Source organism: Apus apus, chromosome 6 (assembly GCF_020740795.1).
Source record: "Apus apus isolate bApuApu2 chromosome 6, bApuApu2.pri.cur, whole genome shotgun sequence".
Classification (NCBI taxonomy): domain Eukaryota; kingdom Metazoa; phylum Chordata; class Aves; order Apodiformes; family Apodidae; genus Apus; species Apus apus.
In genome coordinates this window covers 7,629,365-7,644,764 of record NC_067287.1, presented here as the reverse complement: position 1 = coordinate 7,644,764, position 15,400 = coordinate 7,629,365, and the positions used below count along the sequence as shown (strand labels likewise).

Here is a 15,400-nt window from a genome sequence, read left to right as displayed (position 1 = left end):
TATCCAAGATATTTCCAGACAGTTTGAAATTGCAGTTACATTTCAACAGAGCTATGCCAACATATGACAGCTGGGAACGAGCACACAGCATCTCTCTTTGGTAACTGGAAATGGACTGTATTTATTTTTCCATCTCTTACAAATTAGTATAAATTTAACCATTACAACACATGAAAAAAAAAAAAAAAAATGACAGCTCTGCAAACTAATGCCCTTTTGTTTAAATTCAGGATAGATATAACACAGCCTCCCCACCCTCTGCTTTGTACACCTAAACACTGCCAGAAGGCAAAACACTCATAGGGCAGCAAGGTATTCCCTCCCAGCAGTCTGCTTGTCTTTCCAAGGTGTTAACAAGAGGACAGGTTTTGCAATGTGGACAAACTGTTGGGTAATGGAATGAGGCCAAAGTTACACAGTGATCACCCTTAATCACTTTTTTCTTATCTGATTGTCCTGCTTGTCTGACAGCCATACTTTAAGACTGAAAAGGAATAACCAGAACTGGTATTATCCCTTAGCAGTGAAAGCAGAAGGAAAATAGTATCACTAGCATAGGTCAGGAAGCAGCTACGAGAAAGTAGATTGCCATCAATGCAAATGTTAGCTAGAATGAACAGGTGACCTAAAGGTGAAAGATTTTATATCTCATTACAAATGTCTGGAGTGATTCAGTTTCCTAAGAATCTAATTGAATTTAATGGAATCTGTCATTGTCCCTCTCTGCTGCTTTTGCCAGCTCTGGTGCTAACACCAATGTGCATATGCTTGCTTTTGTTGCAGTACTTGTTGGATAAGGGGTAAATAAGTGATTGCCTGGGCCTTTTCAGAACTGGAAGAAAAAGAGGTTCGAGAATTCAGGAACTGTTGGGCATTGAACAGATCAAAGATTGTTCAGTTGTATAAAATCACTAAATTTATCTTCCCAGTCAATAGGCCTGTCAAAAATGCATTTCCCTTGGTTGTTTTTTATGGGGCTTTTTTTTGTTGTTGTTTTAATGGTAAAGTGTTCAAACCATCAGAGCAGGAACAGCATAAAACCACACCTTCACAAAAGATGAGAGAATTCTGCCTAGTGATTAAAAGTGATCCACGAACATAGCTTCACTACCACACCCCTATCTCTTCTTGTCACGGTATCTACCCTGCTCATGGCTGTAAGGGATAAAGGAGAAAAGTCATTTCAAAATTCTCTTTTAAGTTGATGTTTCAAACTTCAACACTTGGGAAACAAAAAAACACAGCGACTTCAGCATTTCTGCAACCTGAAACTTCCCAACTTGTTTTTTGTTTTGTCCACAGTGTATTTCTTAGCAATGCTGTAAGCAGAGCCTGCCTAATGCCCAATACTCCCAGGTATTTGCTTAGGCTGGTCAGCAGTTTGTTAGTGCTAATGTATGCACTGTACATTCACACCCACTGGATTAGGTTGCTATTTAGCTAAGTAAGTCACATTTTTGAGGAGAGGGAAGGAGAATGTGCCATGTGCCAGCATTAATGAGTTAATTAAATTAGAAAAATTCCAAAGCAGGAAGCTAAAATGCTTAGATAAGTAGAATATTCCAAGAATTACAAGCCAGCAAACACAGCAGTGCTGTACCTTTCTGTCTACATATCTAGATATTCTGACTGGTGTTGGAAAATTATATTTAAAAAAATTCAAGTCAATCAGAAAATATCTATATAGAAAAAGATTTTTCTATAGCTCTCTTTTTTTGTTTCCCTGTGGCATAATTAATTTTGATACATCACAAATTTCTTACAATCTCTAAAGCTGTTTCAAAGGGTATTGGAAGTGTACTGCCATGACCTGCAAGTTATTTTGTGATACAAACCACTCCTTAACCCAGTGGTCCTTCTAGTTGTGATTGAAAACTGTCCAGTGGTCTTCTACAAGGCCATGATAAAGTAGTTCCAAGGAAGTGTGGGAAGGGCCAGAGCAAGACAAGGAACCTTCTCATTTTTGTTGTGATTTTAATTAAATATGACACTGACACATGACAGTCTACAAAGAAACTGAGGCCTGACTAATTTGAGAGCCAAATTATGTGGATCTCTGCTGCCCTTACCCCATCCCTTGAAAGGAAATCAGTAGGGTACATAGGACTGTCTCCTGCTATTTTTGACTGTTGATTGCTTTGCAGCAAAGAACAGACTCTTAGCACAATGTTCTAGAAACAAATACTGAAAACAAAGCATCTCAGCTACCAAATTCTACTCTGTTTCATGCACAGTTTTCAAAATACATTTATGCTTTCTCCATGCAAGATGATATTCCATTTATTCAGCAAACTAAACAAACAATAAAGCTTTCTATAGCATTGCTTCTAGGATTTAAACAATTTAAGATTAAGGGCTTAAATCTAACAAACCTATCAGTGAGCTCAAAATAATACCAGGAATTTCAATAAATCAGAAAATAAAGAATATGGAATTAAAGATGTTATTACTACGACAGCTGTCCAGATGAAATGCATGAGAAGCATTTAAAAGATTTATATCTCATTTTCTCACCAGGTTAATTAAATAGATGCATGCGTTCATTTAAGAGGATAAGGTGGGTTGCAGTGACATAAAATGAGAGGGCACAAGATTACGTTCTTTCAGCATTAACAAGAATGGTTTTAACTGATATAATTTCCGTGTTCTGTAATAAGCATGATTCATCCATTGCCATTTTCAGCTCTCATTTTTGTTCTGGCAAAAGACAGGGGAAAAAAAAAAAAAAATTAAAAGAAGAAAAATAGTATGAACATTTATAGACTAACATAATCAAAGCTTTAACCTTTTCAGCATTTTCTGTTTGGATTGGCTGTCCATTTTTATCATGGGGTTCCAGGGCCATGCTGCAGGAAGAAGAATCACCAGTAAATTACACCAAAGAATGCTGGAAAGGTCAAAGGATTAGCTTCTCCTGTTTGCTTTTATGGGACATATGAAGCATTCATATCATGCAATAAAATTATTGAGACAAAAAATGATGAAAGATAAGCAGATGAAGCGCATTAATCGGTTGACAGGACAGCATGGAAGAAAAGGATATATTACAGTGATATCATCAATAAAAAACAGATTATGACAGTCATGTTTGCGTATCCTTAACCCCTGCACTGAAAGCCAATCCTTCTGAAAGCTGTAAGACCCGTACCTGAGAAAGATATGCAAGTAAGTCTGAGGCTACCCAAGCTGAAGAAATCATTAGATCCAAAGCTCCCTTTTCTTGGATGAGTTTCTAACCACTCATTATTACATATTATTTATTACTATATAATATTATAATTTATGTGATATAGGTTATTATATGGTAAAGACAGATTCCCTTAGCCCTTGAGGCTCTTTCAGCAATGTTTTGCAACCTAGGCTGTTAATCTGCAAAAGGCATGCTCCCAACACAGCAACAGTATTAGCTACCTCTGGGGGCTTCAACACACATTTGTCTCCCTTGGGAACAACAGCCAAGCTTAGGCTGGGAACAGGCAGTTCCAGGCACCTGGTGAAGCTGAACTCCAGCACCTGAGGAAATGGCACTGTTACTATTTACAGACCTAAACGGTTCTGTGGAGATTTTGAGGTTAAAAAACACATGTTCCGTTTATATACCAATAAAGACACCTCTGGTATCAACTGGATGTAACTCCTGTAATCTAGTACATCATTATTAGAGCTAGCTGTTTCTCATGGTGAAATGGCTGACTGGCAGCAGAGAGCCAAAGCGGAATCATCATCAGAGGCAGTGACGTCCAGTTTGGGAGGCCAATAGGGATAACTTACCAAATTCATATGTACGCATCTAATACATTGCAATGTTTAGAAAAACACATGCAAATAAATCCAACATCTGAATCAGTTTAACAGAAGAATTTAAAGTACACAGTCAAGTTCCCTATATTTTGCTCAGTTTGATTTGCGTTTTCTTCTCTTTTTTCTTTCATTGGTGTAAATCAAGGCACTACTCAAGAAAGACCAAGATTTTCAAACCTGCACACGAGACTTGTATCGGAGTCTCTGTTGTAAGCCAACTCAGTCTTTGAAACCAGAACTAGAAAAAAGCCTGTGAAATGTGCCTAAAGATCCCTTCTTCTCTTAGATGCATTTCAGTCAGCATCTCTTCTGCCTGCCCATCTGCCCTAGTCACAGTCCAGAGGGACCACTAAAAATCATCAGTTCTTTGTGCATGCTCCACCCCTCCCACCTGCACTGCTAAAAGGGATGATGGGGGCAGTGGTCACAGGATGGCTCCGTGATCTGAACACAATCTCCTCAGACACTAGACTGAATATACTTTGCAGCTTTTTGTCTCTATCACCTCCCTAGTCTCTCATTCACTCATTTTGCAGTCTGCGCACAATGAAGTATTTCGCTACAAACATTTTCTAACAGCATGAAAGCAGTTTTGTGAGAAAGTGTCCCAGATGAATGCTACTTGGTTTGGTCCTCCCTGGCAGCAGAGATGAAAGGAACGAAAGGTCATTTATTTACTGATGAATCCCAGCTTGTGGATATAAGCAATAGTTAAAATCATCTTAACTTAGTGATAGTGTTCAGACATCTGGTTTTACTCCACCGAGTACTGGGTAATGCTTCAAAATGTTCATTTGGCTCAAAGGAAAACTCTCAATATAAAATAAGTATTGTAAAAATATTTCCTCAGTTAATAGTAACATCTTCAGCACCCAGCTCTGCACATCCTCCTTAGATACCCAGTAATTTGCATCGGAGGGAATATTTCAATGTCTAGACTGCAGAATTTGTTTCTAATGAATCTAGGGCTTTGTGGGCTGTAACACGGTGTCCCACATTTCACTCTTGCTGTACAGACACTCCCATTGGGCTGCTGCCTATCCTTGCATTGCAGGCAATAACTTTATAATGAAGGTTTTAGTTCAGTAACAGCCCAGAAAAGAAGCTGAATCAAGCTCGTAATCCCTTTCTGTCCTATGAAAAATAAGGGAAGGGAAGCATAAGGAAAGGGAAGATACAGTAAAACATATGTCATACGCATAACTGAAAATAGCTCCTCCACCCCACCATAACTAAAGTCCAACCCTGGTGAAGAACAAGAGGCAAAAGACAGTTCCATTCTCTTCGAGGGCCAGCCAAAGCAGAACTAAGTCCCTGGTTTGAAAGAAAAGACTGTAGCATGGGAACAAAGGAAGAATATTCAGCTTCATTAGGCTGAGCAGTTCCAGATGCTTCCCACACAGGGCACTGTATATTTTTATCAGAAAAAAATATACATATATCCTTCATTTTGCTATGCAAATACCTTCACCGGGTCCTGCAGATTTGTACAGTTAGAACTGTTAGATCTGCCAGCTAGAACTACAGCTGCAGGTCTTGGACTCTGCAGTCACCTCTGGCCACTGCTACAGGCAAGACACAGAAGAGACACACTACTGAGCTGAATTTGGAGGAGCCAGAAAAAACTTAGCTCCTGCAAGAATGGACACTAAAATCCTTCAGCTGACTCCCTGGCTGTTCAGCCTTTGCAGAAGTGAGAAGTGTACTCTATTTTTCAGCCAACCTAACAACATCCGAGAATCAGACCCAAAGGAATGCAGCTCCACTGTTTCCAGACACTTCAGTGACTCTCGCCTTTGTGCTCACAACAGGAAGGCAACAGGGTATAAGTCAGCTCTACCATCTCGTTTTGTTGGGGGATGTATTCCCTATACATCAATGAGCAGAGATAAAGAAAAACTCCAGAGAGATTTCCCAAGTCAATTCAAGTTTACCTTATTCTTACACAACAGAGCATGTAGGACTGTGGGACAGCAAGACTGTAAAATTAAAAAGGAACAGATACAGATTGATTAAACTCCATCTTCAGTTTATGGCCAAGAAAACTATTATGAAAACTTTAGAAATTGATTATGTTCTGTCCTCATTTATATTGCCTTAGACACTGACAGAATACCAGACAGTGCCAGTGTACCAAACAGCCCTTCTCCTCTTTTTTTCTACTCAATTCTAGAGCAAGCTCATCTCAAATGCTGAATTCAGTTCTGGGCCAAAAGGATGCAAGGCAAACTTGATGCAATTCAGACAATAGCAGCAAAGATTATTAAATTATTGACTCAGTGAGAAACAATCACCAAGTCCCTTCAGAGTAGTTTCAAACAATGACAAAGAGGAGACTAACATGGGAAGGAATTACCACCTACTCAAGTTTGAGGGATGTATACTAACACTACAGACAGTGAGGAATTGATTAGTTTATTGACAATAGGCTGAAAAGAAATAAAGAGGGGAAATGATGCTGACTATCTGAAGAAATTACCTAAAGTGAAATCCAATACAGACTGATTCCCAGAGAATCAAAGGAACAGTTGTCATACAAAAAGTAAGGCAGGATGAAGTACAGTAAACCACACTGAAAGTGAGGATGCCACCAGGAGCGGGTTGTCTGAAGACCCTGATGGGGAAGAGAAGAGCCCTCTCTCCCTTTCTTCTCAGAGTCTGTCTTTATGCATTGCACTGGTTAGCCCACATTAGAGGGAACTAAAGTGAAAGGCTTTTGCTTTGGGGGCAGGGAGGGAAGCCACTCCATCCTTCCCCCTGTGCAGTCAGCTGCCAGCAGTGCTTACTCCAGTTTCTCAGTGTGAAGACTGGCTGTCACACATTGATTTCTCATTTTTCCATCTGCCAGAAGCTTAATAAAAATGTAAATTAAAAAAAAATTCATGAATTTCCTACTTAAAAGGTTCATAACTCTCCTATGTTTTACATCATTCTACCAGTCTTAAACTCATCTGCACTCAGTTTTACCAACTGAAATGGAAGAGAACATACAGTCTGCTGTCACAGATAATAATCTGACACATTGGGATTATGGATACAGAACTGTCCAGAAAATATTAGAAAGAGAGGAGGCATAGTATTAAAATTCTCCAGTCTTTTTTCTCTCAAGCATCTGCCCATTTAGAATGCAAAGTAAAAATTACACTGCCAAAAGTGACACTAAAAAAAAAAATACACTGACATTTCAGAAGTTCGTCATTCACTAAAATCTGAAAGATATTTTTGCTTGCAGTAGCATCAGTTGGGTTAGCACAGGATTATTATCTACTTTTTCTTCTAGAATTGATGTTAATGCCTCAAATAGGAATTTTTTTCCCTAGATTATTTCTTTAAAGTAATGATGTGCAGAATTAGATAAAACTTTTAAGATCATAGTTTATGCACCTCCAGTCTTGAAATAACTGAACTTATGAGGAAGGGTTCATACACACTTAAATGTTCTAAATGATCCACTTTGAATGTGAAACTGCATTTTGAGACTTAAAATGTTTTAAAGTATTTTGTTCTGTAGAAGGGTTATTAATAGGAGATGGGAAGAAACAGTTTCACACACAGGCAAAGAAGAAAGGAAGTGTACTTGGTTCATTTCAGTGAGGCCTAAAGTTTGTCCATAGTTTGAGTTGGGTCCCTGGTCTTGATTGTGGGGTTTAAGATGATTCACTAACTCTGCTGTCCCCACTAGACTGTCAAGGTTATAATACATAGTATATATAAGCACCATCTACAGATTCATTCCTCTTTGTCTAAGACTTTAATAGTGAATCTTTCTGTTAGTGCTGCTGCTCTGTGTCATTACGCCTCTGTCTACCAGATGCCTACATCACTACACACCCAAACAGGGATGATTCTTTCTCCACATCCTGCCAAAATCAATCTGATGGTAGAAATGCAACTAGAATAGAATTAAATCCAAAGAGGTGAAGAAAATTCTGCCACCAACCAATGAGCCAGATATCCTCAATTCCCTTCACAGATTTAAATTCTGTTCCCTGCAGGGCAAATCAGGAAGCATTAAAGCAGCAGGGTTGTTGTTGTTTTGTTGTTTGTTTGGGGTTTTTTTTTGTTGTTTGCTTGTTTTTTTAAAAGAAGAAGTTACAACAGACTCCTTTTTTTCCTGTAGTAGTTGGGGGTCTTAAGCAGGATGCTGCAGCCTATAGAGCTGTTCACCTATGTTTTTCCCTGTTGTCTCACAGTGATGCTACCTATAGTACCAGAGAGAAGAGAACCTATGAACAGGACTCCAGGAAGAGGAAAGAAAAGAGAAAGCCATGTGGTATCTGGCTGCCTCTGCGTTGTCATGCTGCCCATGCTGTGTACCTTAGGAACCATTCCTTTCTCAGGGTTGTGCTGAAAACAGTCATCAAGTCAAATTCTTATTGACACCTGTCTAAACCTTTTCCTTGTGACAGGAGATTTTCGTGGTAATCGAGAAGAAAAGCGATTAATTTGATTCAAGATTGGTAAATATAAGTGGCAGAAATTGTTTCCTATGAACATAGTGATGTATTTCCAATCAATAACACCATGACAGAATTGCAGCCTAAGAGAAGGAAGTTCTTAGTTTTATAAAAGGCACATAATTAAATACAAGTCTACAGATGCTCAAACAGAGACAAGAGGAAAACAGCCCAATCCGAGATTTCGCATTTTGTGCTACTGTTGTCTCTTCAGTTCATTTGGTCCTTCTTTCATTTACTCGTGCAGCCTTAAAAGAAAGTTGAAAGGTAGTCTCAAATGTTAGGGCTCACAGCCAGTGGCACAAGACATTGCCGTTTATTAAAATGTCAGACCAGGTTTCACTTCAATACCTCAGTAGCAGTGGATGAGAAATCCTTAATTTGGCTGAACTTTTAGTAATTTCCAAATGTTTCTCATGTGTCACTGCAAAGAGCACTGAGGCCTTTTGTCACCAACATGATATGGGGATTGGATAGATCTGATGATTGGTAATTGGGATTTTAGCCTTTCACCTGTGGATCAGCACTTCAAACTCAGACCAGGTCAGTACTGAATAAAAGTAATTTCCACCATCTGACTGTTCAGTGACCTCTATGAAATATTACAAGTTGGTCGAGGACAGGTGTCTATATAATTAAAATACAATTTGCAAGCACAGTTGGCACCCTGGAATTCTCTTTGACACATCTATAATCTGCTCCCCCCAACTCGTAAATGGAAAGTATTCAGGAGCACCAAGATATCATTTAAAAAACAAGGAGGATACAGTCCTCTTTGTTAATCCCACAAACAAAGTACCTCTGTTTCTAGAGCAGTTTTGAATCCCTGGACAAATGCTTTTGTGCAGTTCAAAGATTATTATGCAGGCTAATAAAACTCGTTATTTTTATCTATGAATCTGCATTAATTTGGTCAATATTTCCAACATCCCCACAGAATTCAAATATTTTTGGTAGCCAAAAATAAAAATAAAAAATAAATTTAAAAAAAGGTTTGATAGCAGAAGCTATGCCCAAACGGAACATGAGATGGTTCCTTTGGCTAGGAATCAAGGCAACAGTTTTATGTTTAAGCAGGATTTAGGGTACAGGCAGGGGAAGAGCAAAATATTTTATGGATTTCGAATAACCAAGGCTATAATTCCAGCCTCAAGCCTTTAATCTGTTTCTTTTCTTTAACCCAACCAGAAGTTTTGTTAGAGAACATGTGAGAATATGCTTTCTATTGTTTGTTTATTTCTTCTTGTGCTAATTCTGTACTAAGCAAGGCTGAGCACTTCAGGCTGAGGCCCTTTGAAAGATGCAACTTTGTAGAACGGTGGGATGTTCAGAGACTGTTGTGGAAGTCTTTGTGGATTTCAAAGTGATTCACATCTGTGTCAATGAAAGAAATAAGGAAAATGCTACATGGAATCCAAAGAACAGAGAAGGACATTTAAGTGGGAGTAGTGAAAATACATGTGCAAGATGTTTCACCTCACTGAAGAGAAACATTGTTTGGCCTGACCTAGTTCAAGGTGTTAAAAGATTCATAGAACCACAGTTGCTACGCTTGGCACCCAAGAAAAGGACCCTGATATCAATGTGGGAATACAACAGAGAAGAGATTAGTTATCTCAAGAATTAAGCAAACTGAGTTTCATCAGAAGGTGAACGGAGAAAAGAGCCACACTAAGAACTCCAAGCAAACCCAGTTTGCTAATGTTCCTACTAGATCCTACCAGGAAAGTTCTGCTAGAAATTTTCTCCTACTAGGGATTTTCCTCTTAATTTGGTTTCCTCAGCTGCTAATTTCCTCTGCAAGGGGCAGCTGGTATATAGGGGACAAAACTACTGCTAAGAAAATCTCAGCATTTACCGCTTCAGTCTTCAACTTACATGCATTAAAATTAGTCTGCTTTTTACATACATTTCAGATTAAATGGTTAAAAGGAAGAGGAAAAACAAGAACGTGTGGAATCAAATAAAATATTCATGCACCCATTTTTAACCAGTTTGTCACACTGTCCAGAACAACATCTATAACCTGCTCAACATGAACCACAAATCCAAAAAGTTAAAAACTGAAGACAGCAACCATTAACAAACTGCAGATGCATCAGACTTGTCCAGAAAGACCTCACAAATCAGCAATGAGGGGAAGAGAGAGCAAATCATGCAGAAACTATTTAATCAATGAGTAAAGACAATTATAACATCTGTTAATCTTTTGTGTAGGTTATAATTAGATGCCGCAGAGGAGTAGCCTTTAAGGGGGAGGCAGGGAATCCTTTAACATCTGCTAGAAGGGCAAACACTGTGCAATAAATGACTTTAAATGCAATCAGCAAAATGAGAGCTGTGTGGAGTTCACAAAAGGCCTGTATAAAAGATTGAGGATAACAAAATATTTTGCCAAAGGTCAACTCCTGTGGCACTAGAGCCTGAATAATGACTGCTAGTTTAGAGGCAACATCAAAAACAAACGTGATTGTACCTTTGAAAAACAATTCTTTTCTCATTTATGTCATTATAGCAAAAGCACATGCTGCTGCTATATATCACCTCAGCTTAATGACTTATTAGGGCTGTATCTATCAACCTTGAACAGTTTCAAACAAACTGGTAGGTATGATGCATTTTAAAGAACAGAATTCTGTCTAATTAGACTGACACAGAACTGTGTTGTACTGTAAAAGTGATCTGACTCTGATTTCAAATAATTAATCATTCAGTAGCTTCTAAAAAATCCAATTATTTACTCATTTTGCCCTTGAAAAAAAGCATATGCTTTAAACTGTTACTCACTGAAATTGTGAGACCAAGAGGGAGTTAGTTTATCCAGTTTAACATGGCCCTCTACTGGCTAAATAATCTCCTCAAATCTTCTATGAACCATTTTGTCAGATCATTTTCAGAGCAGTTGAGAAGATCCCACATTTTACAGCAAAGTTACACCAATTCTTAGAGGATAGCAGCATAGATTGGAGCTTTAGGAATTGTATAAAATAAGCCATTAGATAATATCTCTAGAATTCCCTCATGAAAAGCACAATCCAGCTGATGCAGCTCTGGACATCACCAGAGCCCTGAAGAAAAAAGTGCTTATATCTGGTGGAATAAGGCATTTTTGGAGCAAATGCAACTATTTTACTCATGTCAAGTGCCACGGATTTCCAACAGGATCCATGCACACATGTGATTTCAATATGCACAATTAGGTAATATTTAGTATAGGTGAAGGAAGCAAAATACAGTCCAGCTGCAAAAAGAATGCTATTCAAAATACAAATGCTAACCACCACCAAAAAGCAACTTCACTGCAAAACAATTCCTGCTTCTTTCTTTTCTCTACCATTACTGAAAATCCACAGTGGTGATTCAACACAGCTCCAATCAAAGTGAAGCAGACAATGAAATTTGCCTCCATTGTTGCATGCAGTAATTAACTCTTCCTATTTGTATTATGTCTGAGCAACAAAGAAACAAAAGGATACAGTAAACTGTTGAATTTAACAACTTAGATAACGATGAATTATAATAATCAATTAGCACTGTCAAAGTAAATAATTTGTGACATGGATTTGATTCTGCACAGACCTATTGTGTGCATGCACTATCCAAGGCTAGTTTGACTTTGGAAAACAAGTAACATTGTCCTGTGGAAAGCTTACCAAACATGCAGTTTAAGAGTAGCATATGTTCTTGCTGTGTGTCAATACTAACAGACCATTTTTCAGCAAGATAGTTTTTATCCACTGCTTTATAATCCAGCCTGCTTTTCAGGGTCTGCATCATTCATTAGCCTACAGACAACATTACTGCCAGTTTCCAGAAGGCACTGCTGCTAAACAAACCGTGTTTGTGATTCACCTGAATGCAAGTCAACAGACATAAAAGATTTCAAGTATTTTTCACATAATAGCTATCTAACTTTTCATCCCCAAAACATCATAACTACTTTATGAAACCATCAGGGAATACCTAATGTCATTCATGTTTCTGCATGCTACATGAGCAGTATCATTAGGCAGTACAGATCAGAGTATTACAAGTGTTAATGGTTCATGTTCTATTTACATTGTACATTTATCCTGTTTCAGTAATAAAACTGCATATTAGGTCCTATAACTTCCAAAGATGTTCTGGCAGCTTTGGCATGAATTTTTCTGAAGCATAAGTCCAATCCTGGCAGGAGCTGAACACACACAGAACCACACAGAGGCTGCAGAGCATCGCGCCGCATCTGGCCCTGGCTGCGCCGCGTTAAGCTCCCCAGCCAACTGTGCTTCCCTTTGGCACCTTTGTTCTGTGGCTTTTATCCCAACCTCAGTCCCACTTGCCAGATGATGACAGGCTGGAGTCTGCACTTATTCCGTTTCTTTTCAGATGGTGAGAAAGCCCAAAGAATTGACATTCTGTTGGCAATTGTCTCCTTTAATGCCATCCCAGAATGTTATCAGATTATATGCAGTATCCCTGGGCAGATTTCTCAGACTGGGGGAAAATTCAGGCAGTGCTGGAAAGTGAGCTTGCTCTGTGTATCCTAATTTGCTACACTGGAATAGAAGTAAGAAAATATAAATGTAAGAAGGGAAATGTAAGAAAGGAAAATTAAAATAAAATACCCCCAGGCTCATCAAGTTTTGAGAATCTTTCGGCTCTTAAGGTAATTAGCTCAAGATTTACTCTTGACTGAAGTGGAAGTGGAATTATACCTTACTACTTCACATTTACTGGAGCAGGACTTCTACTTGTATAGATCCAGGTCTCTAAACACTTATATCCTCATGCACAAGACCAATATCAGAGATAACTTCTGAGATTTCCTTAAAAACTAGGTAAACTCACATTTGTAACATTAGGACTTGAACTTAAAATTAACTCTAGTGAGAATGATAAGTGGGACCTGTGCATTTTTTTTAAACCCATTTTGTTCTATTTATTCTGAAGATTGTGCAGGCATTTGCCAACATGATACCTGGATACTTTGCAAGTGTAAATACCCTTATCAGTTCACAGCAGTAGGCCATCATATATGGCCACAAGGTGACAGCAGGAAGGAAAGACTGGGCCACAGGAGTCAGAATGGTAGGGATCAAACCACCTAACCTTAAACCCATTCCTCTCTCCAGGCTCTTATCATGATTCTCTGTTCTTCGCCCTCATGTTCAGTGGAAGATTCTGAGCTACAAAAAAGATCTTTTAAAGAACAAAAACTTTTTGTTTCTACCATTTCTGAAGATGAAGGATGAACACCTAAAGAATAAAACTCTATGCTTTTATTTAAGTGCCTATGTAAAACACCAAAAGCCTTTGCCATTCACATGGCATCAAAGCAGAGCTGAATTTAGGGCTTTCTTTTTTTTTTCCACCCCCACTGGAGAATATGCTTCAATTCCAAAGACAGAACAACAGCTCCTAAGTTGCAAAATATCTTGACATCCCAAGCCACATTACAACATCAAAAGAAGAGACAGACAGGTTTTGATCCGCCATAGAAACACGGTCACTGGAGGGGGGCACGTGCAGTTGTAGCCACCCAAAACTTAATAGGAAGACCCAAAAATCTGTTGCTGTGTAGGACTGTGAGGCCTTGTAAATAAAGTCAGTAGCAAGAAAAGCAAAACAAAGTTGATAATTATAACAATTCAGGAGGAAACCTCCAACTGCTATTTGATTGATTTGTACTGACTTACCCTCATATACTTGCCAATTATAGTTTTCCAATTTCATTCTGCAGAAATGTGCTTTGTCTCCACAAAGACAGATCATTAAATAGAGGTAAACAGTAATAAAGGAGTTCCTCATACACAGTACTGTGATCAGGTTACTCCGTGGAAAAGCCACTACAAGTGAAATTGCAGTAATTTAGAATGGTCTTCCGGTGAAAGATTGAAATAAGAAGCAAGAGACCTCAGGCTTGTTACCAGGTTTTGAAGTAGGTATGCTAATTTTAATAAATCACATCTATGGGCTAGTTTTTCTCCTCTGTAAAATGGAAATAAGTCCATGACAAACACAGCTAGTTTTCCTAAAAATTAGTTAATCAGTGGTCAGAAAAATAGTTCTGTCCCACAAACATCAGGCAGCATAGAAAAAGTTTTTTCACAGTTACCAGTGTACTAGCATTTCTGCTTTGATGTTTCAGGGTTTGTTAGATTTCTAAAATTAACATTCAAAACAAAAATTACTATTTCACACATAATTTACAACTCATTTTAACCAAAAAAACATCAGGTTTCAAAGAACTGTATGATTCTTTCTTTCAAACTTACATACCTCCAGAATTTGAACAGGGAATAAAAGTTTTGCTTTAAATCAATGCCTGCATAAGAAACAAAACTTTTTTTTTTTTTTTTAAGAAAACTATACTAAAAACTGTAAGGAAACAATATTAAAATTAAAATTAATTTTGAGCATTCAACATTAATACTAGGAAATTATAAAAGAACAATTTTAAGACAGAGGAGTTTTTGTTCAGTTAATGAGAGCACTCATGAGATGTTAAGAATCTTAAGAGTTTCATCTCTTAAATTAAGAGAGAGCCATTTCAGTGTAATCTCATGCAAACAAAAGACAGAATCAAGTTTTCATTTGTCCTTTAATCTGTTGCTGAACCACACTCAGATGCACGGCTGTAATTACTCCTAACAACTACATACTTGCCACTCTTTTAATTAAAGCAAAACTACAAATAACAGTGCTGACACACTCCTAGAGAAAATAACTTTACAGAGATGATAAAAACACCAAAACAGCAAAAGTCTTACTTGCAGCAGTTCAGTTAAAACATGCCAGCCCTGGAGAACTCAGAACCATAAGAAGTCTTTGCAGTCCAGAAATTCTCTTGAGTTTATCCAGTGTTTATTTACTAAGCTTTAAAAGTCTGTGGTTAGAAGAACAGAGTTAGCTTTCTACACCATCCACAGCACTACTGAAGTCCTCCAGTAACAGCAGACATGAAGTTTGCTGATAGCTGGGTTTGCTGCTGCTGTGTAGTTGCTCAGTACTTGTAAATACAAGCTCTGTGGACAAAGTCCCAAATGACATCACAGGCAGCTGCTTATTGTTGAGTCTTTATTAACCGACTGTCAAAAAAGAAAAGCGAAGAGGAAAGAAAAGCACAAACTATCTTCCCTGCAGCACAATTTGCATCTTAG

At 38.2% G+C, this 15,400-nt stretch overlaps 1 protein-coding gene across 1 annotated transcript in view; it reads right to left on the bottom strand.

Moving 5' to 3' along the window:
* Positions 1-15,087, bottom strand: part of NCKAP5 (NCK associated protein 5) — a 373,160-nt gene extending 358,073 nt beyond the window's left edge. The window contains exon 1 of the mRNA XM_051623988.1: positions 15,011-15,087. The gene's annotated coding sequence lies outside the window, so the exon portion shown is untranslated. The remainder of the gene's footprint in view (positions 1-15,010) is intronic.
* Between the last annotated feature and the right edge of the window lie 313 nt (positions 15,088-15,400).